The sequence below is a fragment of the Carassius auratus genome, unplaced genomic scaffold (assembly GCF_003368295.1).
Source record: "Carassius auratus strain Wakin unplaced genomic scaffold, ASM336829v1 scaf_tig00216181, whole genome shotgun sequence".
Taxonomy (NCBI): domain Eukaryota; kingdom Metazoa; phylum Chordata; class Actinopteri; order Cypriniformes; family Cyprinidae; genus Carassius; species Carassius auratus.
In genome coordinates, this window is record NW_020528444.1 from 428,610 (window position 1) to 438,185 (window position 9,576).

Below are 9,576 nucleotides of genomic sequence, written 5' to 3' on the forward strand. Positions count from 1 at the left end.
GATGCAAATGCAGCTTTCACAAAGCTCGAATTGCCAAAAACCAAGTCACTTTTCTGGGTCAAACAATTGGTGCAGGAAATAGATCTATTACACAGGATTGAGCTGCTTCAGCCAAAGCTATACTTCCACCTACTACCATTAAAACAGTCATTCATCATTTTTAGGAACAGCAGGTTACTGTAGACCTTGGATTGAAGTATATGCTTCAATTACTCAGCCTCTCTATGACTTGTTGAAAAGCCAAGTTAAAGATTCTGATACTGTTTGTATGGAAGAAATTCATTTCAAGCTTTCGATGATTTAAAGAGAGCACTATCCTCTTATTGGGGAAATTGGTTAACCTTTTAACCTGACCCCCCAATATGGGACTCACAGCTGAAAGTGCCCTACCTAACTTAAAATTGTAACCGTTCCTTACTTCAGTGTGTTACACACATAACTTTGGTGTCTTTGGAAAGAAGACCACGTGGGCTTTACTTTTTATCAACCAGAGTTGATAATGCTCAAAAATATTAAAAGTTATAGACACTGAAGTGCCTTGAAATTTACCACACAGAATTTATTTATATAAATACATGAAATCAGTCCTGGAGCAATCTAGAAAAGGGGGTTGAAAGTCACATGTCCCATGAGTTTCTATTTCAAATCTGAAGAAGACACCATGAAAAATGAGATTCCTGCAACCATTTTTGGAGACTATGTCTAGTCCACCCCCCCCCCCCCCACACACACACACACCATCAAAAAAATTAACCAACTGTATTGAAGGGTTCTACAAACTATTTTAGTCATTAAACATACCACTGCACATTTTTTCAATTATAAAACACTAGACAGAAACTTAGACATCATATTAGTGATTTATTTGAGCACTAGAAGAATACGAATAATTTAAAAATAAGAATAATTTGAGTAAGAAAAATACGAAAAATAAAAAAGATTTAACTTTGTATGCCAATTAAAGATGATTTCTAGAAATTCAGCATTTACAATGAATTACAATGAAAATACATGCTGTTTTGATGTATTTTCGAACCCTTCGAACCCTTGCTCTCAGTAGAGCTAAAGTTTATATCTTTGAAAACTGCGCTCCTTATGGCTTTGGCTTCGGTGAAGAGGGTCGGGGACCTGCAGGCATTTTCAGTTGACGAAGCGTGCCTGGAGTTCGGGCCGGCTAACTCTCACGTTATCTTGAGACCCCGGCCTGGGTACGTGCCCAAAGTTCCCACCACTCCTTTTAGGGATCAGGTGGTGAACTTGCAAGCGCTGCCCCTGGAGGAGGCAGACCCAGCCCTGGCGCTGCTCTGTCCAGTATGTGCGCTCCGCACCTACGTGGACAGAACTCGGTGCCTTAGGACCTCAGACCAGCTCTTTGTCTGTTACGGAGGCCAGCAGAAGGGAAAGGCTGTCTCCAAGCAGAGGTTATCCCACTGGATAGTGGATGTTATTGTCCTGGCTTATCATGCTCGAGACTTGCCATGCCCCCTAGGGGTAAAAGCTCACTCAACTAGGAGCGTAGCTTCCTCCTGGGTGCTGGCGCATGGCGCCTCGCTAGCAGACATCTGTAGAGCTGCGGGCTGGGCGACACCTAACACATTCGCGAGATTTTATAATCTCCGTGTAGAGCCCATGTCCTCCCGGGTACTCACCCCTTCGGGCCAGTAAGGACCTGCTCGGTGTCAATCTGCTTGCTGCGCCATTCCACTCCGCAGACTGGATGCGTGCGCTATTCCCCTCAGGTGAGTTCCTCAGTCAGAACCCTGGGTTCCTCCAGCACTGTTGATGTCCAACACTTGCGTACATGCCCCTTGGTCAGCCATGTGTGGGACTAGGGGCCTCCATGTGTCGTGGTTCCCCTTCTGGGTAATCCCACGTGTGTATGTCCACAGTAAGTCTCTCCGTAGCATGTGTCTTTCCCTTGGCAAGCCCCTTGCCACCTCTATCGTTGAAACTTCCACCCTGCGGCCTGGGTACCTCAGAGTTCTTATGTATCACCACCTTGGTAAGTCCTGTAAGTCCTCCCACGGGCAGGCAGCCTGCTAGCTGGGGTCCAGCTGGAATATGCTACACAGTGTATTCTGTGCGAGCTATAGGCCCTCACTCGTGCTGGCCTCACGACAGGGTGCTATCACTCACACGGGTCGCTGGAAGACAGCCATGTGGCGTTTTGTAAGGGACCCCATACGTAACGTTGAATGTGACCGACTGAAAGGGAACGTCTTGGTTACGTATGTAACCCTCGTTCCCTGAAGGAGGGAACGGAGACGTTACGTCCCCTTGCCACATCGCTGTTCCGCTGAACGGCCGGGTCACTGGCTCGGCTCCTCAGCGAAGACTTGAATGCGAGTTGCTCGCGTTGCTCCTTATATGCCCGCTCTGCGGGGCGGAGCTTGCGATGCAAATTCCGCAGACCAAGGTACTTTGTGTACCATTGGCTCGTTTTGTACCACTCAAAGGTGATTCGTAACGTCTCCGTTCCCTCCTTCAGGGAACGAGGGTTACATACGTAACCAAGACGTTACTTGTGATGACAAACACAGCCTATGACCTCTGTCCAGTTATTTGTTTATTCTTCTTTTTTTGATTTTTTTTTGTTTTAAACCAAGCCTTAAAATGAATGACTTCATGATTTAATCAAGGAAATTTAAGAAAAACAAGTATTGAAAGATACAAGTTCTCACAAATTGTGTTTTTACTCTACACTGTCAAAGTACCGAATAAGGCAGTCATTTTTACATACTACATAACTTTATATACTGAATATTATTGCATTTTTTAAAAAAACTTTGCAAATAAAAACACATCCCCAATGGCAAGAAAACAATTTTTTTTAATTCATTTTACCAGCTTACAGAATCAGGACAGAAGCTTGAAGCAGGAAAAGCATGTGGTTTAAACTCTGATCACATTGACAGACAGGAGGTGATCGCAACATTTTAAGATTTCCTAAACTTTTTTTCTTTAGTTAAAATGCTGCACAGAATGGGATCAAGTTTTTTTTTCATTTGACCGTAATAAAATAAATAAGTCCCTCCTGTATGTGGGCAGACGCTCGCTTTACTTAGCAGCTTGCATTACAGCTTATCTCCATCATCACAAAAAAAGTCTCATGTAATGGATCTGAACTCTAAAACTAATATTATATTTAGATAAATGCGACCTTTCCAAATCGTTTCATTTCATGAAATTTGCTGATGCATCTTTAGCCAGAACCAACCAAACGATGCTTTCTGTCTAACACTGCTGTCTTTGCCATTAAGTTCTTCTTGTAGTCATCTAAGCTCTCCTCACAATTCTGGCCATAGTATGGCTTATTACACTCACACACGGCCAGGAACATGTCTTTCATACCAACACAGCTGCCTCTCTTTTCTTTCTCACCACAGTCCAGCTTGGAGCAGGGATCTTTTGTCATGATTTCTTCATCACTTTTAATCAAAACTACAAACTTTCCTTTCAGAAGTGGAAACTTCTTACACTTCCCTCTATAAATGTACTTATCTGGACTTTCTTCGGGAGCAGCGTTGGCGTCATAGTCTTCCTCTTGTTCTTTCTGTGCATCCTGGCTGTCGTGAGCATCTCTTAAATAGGCGTGCACTGCTGTGTAAGTCTGAGATACTGGCTTACCTTCCACAAGTTCATTACATTCAGTGAGTTTCTTTGCTACTTTGTAACACAGGACATCCTCGTTAATACATCTACCAATGGCTTGTTTGACTAAAGCTGCCTTATCATGAGTCCCTTTCACCTGTCTGGCTACAGCCACAGTAACGATGCCTTCTTCCACCGGAGTAAATCCTGACAAGACGTGACTGTTCAGAAACTTAACTTTTTGATGTTGAGATTTCTTGCTTATGAAGGCAACAACCATCCAGTCGTACCTGTCATACGCCTTCACCAGAAATGACCAGACTTCTTTTGCTAGTTCTGAACGAGCTTTCTTTTGGTCAATGAGTTTTGTAATATCCTTTTTAACGTAGTCCATGCTGTTTTTAATGCACTGCATGTGGACTTGGAACATCACTGACGCTGCGTCATATGCAATTTTAGCCATCTCCTCAGCCTTAGCATCAGACTCTGTGTTCTTGAGTTTGTAGTAGAATTCATTCATCGTATTGGCTTTGTAGATGAGTTTATAAATCAACACGGTGTATTCTCTGATATTCTTTTCATGACAGTTAACATGTTCAGCCAGTAAATCTCCGAGAGGATGTGTGAAGCTCACTCCTTTCTTAATCAGCAAACTGTGTAATGTCTTAGTGGCAGACTCATACTTTTTATAGGCTTTCTCAAATTCCTTCTTAAGTCTCTCCATTTCTTCATCATCTTTGGCCTCCCTAAGACTCTTCAACAGAGTTGTGTAAGTTTTCCACGCTACGTCAATATCCAGCTCTGGCTTGTGGTAGACACCACTTGCCCAGCTGTTCCACTTCTGCTCTGCATGATATCGGTCAAGCTTAGCATTAAGTTTTTCAAATTCACCCATGAGAAGGTCCATATCACTGTATCCTTTTATTTCTGCTGCTGTAAATTTGACAAGGCCACTTATCAGTGGCCCATAAACTGGAATGATTTCCAGAAAAGGGCAGCCTACTGAAGTAATAGTGTCGATTCTGCCGTGAGCAAACTTGCCCAGTGCAGTAAACCCTTCTTTGATTTTCTTTAAGTCCTCTGGAGACCTTTTCTGCAGCTGGTTCTGTCTGGCAGACGCAGGGCTGATCGCTGTGGAGATGAGGACGGCAGGCGACACCAACAGCAGGAATGTGAGGCCAACAGGAGACGCCATCACTGAAAACACACAACATGACAAACACAAGCAGGTTTATTATTATTATTAGTAATACACTCTAAAAGAAACAATTCACCCCAGTGGTGTTTTAATATTACTCCAGCCTTGCGATGGGTTAAATTAACACAATGTTTGAGTTGCAGAGATTATTATAGCAAGAATATGCAAGCCTTCGATGCATTGGTGGTTAGAGGAGAGCAGCTTTGGAAAGCCAAAGGGGCCAAAAACTTAATTTTTTATGCGTCAACAACATGTTAAACACGTATTTCACGCGAAAATCAACACATATTTAATGCATTAAATATGTCTCGTTTATGTGTCAAAAATCAGCACCTTCAATACGTGTATTCGATGTGTTAAATATGCATCAAATACACGTGAAATACATGTTAAATGCACGTGAAGCTTGAATGGGTCAATGTCATTGGCTTCTGAGGACTTGGGTCAAACCACTTCTGTGAGCTTAGTGGGGTGTACCATTCATAGACTAGGCAAACAACATTTAACATGCTAAAGATCAGCTTATTCAGCCTATTTTTCAAACCACTGACTTAAGAAAAAAAGAAGGATATCATTTGAAAGCTTAGAGTCTGAGCTTTACTGCGCATGTAGCATTTTGATCAACTCCAAGACAGTGCTGAGGTATCTGCTGATAAATAATATTAAAAAAAATTGTGCCATGTACTCTTGTATGTCAAAAATATCATACAGCTCAGATACTCACGTGTCATATGTCATCTAAAAGGTCTTTTGTTTGGGGCTTTGAATAAACTGGAGAGAGTTTTGTACAAGAAATCAATCCTAGACCCATAAAATAATATATTGATGTCACTGTTTTACTTGTAACTTCATACAACATGATCAGTGGAAAATTATGCACAATTATTTAGAGCAGATTCTCTTGATTAAATAGAGCCAAAAACCATCTGTCAAATCTGTCATTATCTGTAAGAAAGATTTTCCTCATGACTATATAACGCACATAAAACTGCGCGGAGAGCATGTAGTTTAGCCAAAAAAATCGATGATAGCTGTAATGTAGCCTTTCCACTTATAACTTCATGAAACATGCATATATGATAGAAAACAACTTGTCACTAATTGCAGAAAATTCTACAGATTAAAAAGAGTCTAAACTCACCAAAAACCATAATTAAGATCTAAACATATCTTTCATATAGCTATAACACTTAGAAAAAAATTATGGGGCGCCATTTGTAAAGCAGCTCACGCTGAAAATAACAGCAACATTTTGTCACATTTAACTTCAAACAATGTTTAAAAAACTAGTATGAATTTTTGATGGTCACCTTTTAGCACATTTACAACAATATTTGTCAACTTAGAGATATTTAAAATAGTTAAATCTAAATATTAAATGTTACACCTAAATGTTAAATGTTAAATCTACATTTTAAATTTAAATCTAAATGGAAAATCTAAATGGAAAATCTAAATGTTAAATCTAAATGTTAAATCTAAATGCTAAATCTTAATCTAAATGTTAAATCTAAAAGTGTTAAATCTAAATCTAAATGTAACAGAAGTGCCATTTATAGACATTCTGAACTCTTTAGGTTTTAGACAACAAGTTTCAGGACCTACTCATTGTCGAAATAATACTCTAGATTTAATACTGTCACATGCAATTGATGTTGAAACCTCAGAGCAACTTGTGATGATGTAACAGAAACTATGAACTCTCTCTTTTTTAGCACTTTAAATAAAGTTGCTCCTTCACGCTTAAGGAAGGTTAAGCAAAAAAGTTTGACACCATGGTATAATGAGCATACTCGCACCCTAAAGAGAGCAGCCCGAAAAATGGAGCGCAGCTGGAGGAAAACAAAACTAGAGGTATTTTGTATTGCTTGGCAGGAAAGTAACCTACCCTACAGAAAGGAATTAAAAACTGCTAGATCTGATTACTTTTCTTCTCTTTTAGAAGAAAACAAACATAACCCCAGGTATTTATTTAATACAGTGGCTAAATTAACGAAAAATAAAGCCTGAACAAATGTTGACATTTCCCAACTACACAGCAGTAATGACTTTATGAACTACTTTACTTCTAAAATCAATACTATTAGAGATTAAATTGCAAACATTCAGCCGTCAACTACAGTATCCCATCAGTCAGTGCACTATAGACCCCCTGAGGAACAGTTCCACTCATTCTCTACTGTAGGAGAGGAAAAATTGTATAAACTTGTTAAATCATCTAAATCAACAAAACGTATGTTAGACCCCATACCATCTAAGCTCCTAAAAGAGGTGCTTCCAGAAGTCATAGATCCTCTTCTGACTATTACTAATTCCTCATTGTCATTAGGATATGTCCCCAAAACCTGTTATTAAGCCTCTCATAAAAAAAACCATAACTTGACCCCAGAGAACTTGTTAATTATAGACCAATCTCGAATTTCTGTCCAAGATACAATAAAGGTGGTATCCTCACAATTACATTCATTCTTAGAGAAAATGGTATATGTGAGGATTTCCAGTCAGGATTTAGACCGTATCATAGTACTGAGACAGCTCTCCTTAGAGTTACAAATGATCTGCTCTTATCATCTGATCGTGGGTGTATCTCTCTATTAGTTTTATTGGATCTTAGTGCTGCGTTTGACAAATTTGACCACAACATTCTTTTGCATCGACTTGAAAACTTTGTTGGCATCAATAGAAGTGCATTAGCATGGTTTAAATCATACTTATATGACCGCCATCAGTTCGTAGCAGTGAATTAAGATGTGTCATATTGATCACAAGTGCAGTATGGAGTACCTCAAGGCTCAGTACTAGGGCCGCTACTCTTCACGCTTTATATGTTACCCATGAGAGATATCATCAGGAAACATGGTGTTAGCCTTCACTGTTATGCTGATGATACTCAGCTCTATATATCTTTGCAGCCCGGTGAAACGCACCAATTAGAAAAACTAATGGAAAGCATAGTCAATATAAAAAACTGGATGACGAGTAATTTCTTACTGCTAAATTCTGAAAATACAGAGGTGTTAATTATAGGAGCTAAAAAATCTGCTTGTAATAACCTAGAACACTGTCTAAGACTTGATGGTTGCTCTGTCAATTCTTCGTCATCAGTTAGGAACCTAGGTGTGCTACTTGATCGCAATCTTTCCTTAGAAAGCCACGTTTCTAGCATTTGTAAAACTGCATTTTTCCATCTCAAAAATAAATCTAAATTACGGCCTATGCTCTCAATGTCAAATGCACAAATGTTAATCCATGCATTTATGACCTCAAGGTTAGATTATTGTAATGCTTTAATGGGTGGTTGTTCTGCACGCTTAGTAAACAAACTACAGCTAGTCCAAAATGCAGCAGCAAGAGTTCTTACTAGAACCAGGAAGTATGACCATATTAGCCCGGTCCTGTCAACACTGCACTGGCTTCCTATCAAGGCAAGGCAAGTTTATTTATATAGCACATTTCGTACACAATGTTAATTCAAAGTGCTTTACATAAAAGAAAGTAAAATAATCATAAAGAAAAAAAAATAACAAAAATAAAACAAGCAATTTTAAAACTTTTTAAATGATTAAAACATTTAAAAACAGTTAGAAAATGATTTTAAAAAAAAGATAAAAGTGAAAATATAGTGCAATCTGTTCGGACATTGCACAGTGCTCATTCAATGAATGCACAGCTAAACAGATGGGTTTTGAGTCTAGATTTAAATGTGACTAGTGTTTTAGCACATCTGATCTCTTCTGGAAGCTGATTCCAACTGAGGGCAGCATAGTAACTAAAGGAGGACTCCCCTTGTTTTGTGTGAACCCTTGGTATTTCTAACTGACTTGATCCTAGTGATCTGAGTGGTCTGTTTATATTCAGTGAACATATCTGCAATATATTTCGGTCCTAGGTCATTTAATGACTTATATACGAGTAAAAGTACTTTAAAATCAATCCTAAATGTAACTGGAAGCCAGTGTAAGGACCTGAGGACTGGTGTGATGTGCTCAGATTTTCTGGTTCTAGTCAAAATCCTGGCAGCAGCGTTCTGGATGAGCTGCAGCTGTCTAATGGTCTTTTTGGGAAGGCCAGTGAGGAGCCCATTACAATAGTCCACCCTGCTGGTGATAAAGGCATGAACTAGTTTCTCCAAGTCTTGGCTGGAAACAAAACATCTAATTCTTGCAATGTTTTTTAAATGATAGTATGCTGATTTAGTTACTCCTTTGACATGACTAATGAAACCAAGGTCTGTCTCCAGAATAACACCAAGATTCCTGACTTGATTTTTAGTTGTTTGACCCCTAGAGTTAAGGTATGCATTCACCTTGAAAACTTCATCTTTGTTTCCAAATGCAATTACTTCAGTTTTTTCCTTATTTAACTGAAGATAGTTCTGGCCATATACAGTAAAGGAAATGGACACAGCGACCCCATTGGAACTCAATTGAGACAAATGAAGCCCAGTTTTAGCGTTTTTTAGCACTTCCGTTTCTGACGCGCAGACTCAAACGATGCTTGACGACGTCAGCAACCTGTCTGCCAGATGTAAATCTTCTAGTAGCTGTGCGTGCAAACTGCCATCGTTAATCTTGCAGAGACGGCGAGCTTGAGCGGGGAGTTCTTTGTCGTGAGTGAGCAGGAGTAAGTATTCTGATTAATTATTTTGTATAGTATTTTAAAATGTAACGCCACTACGCCATATTAAGTTAATTGCCTGCGAGCTTCTCCACCTGTCTGTACGGTAATGCGACAGAGAGCCGAGTGGTTATGACGCAATCGTTAGCCTATTTTTTACAAAAACTGTT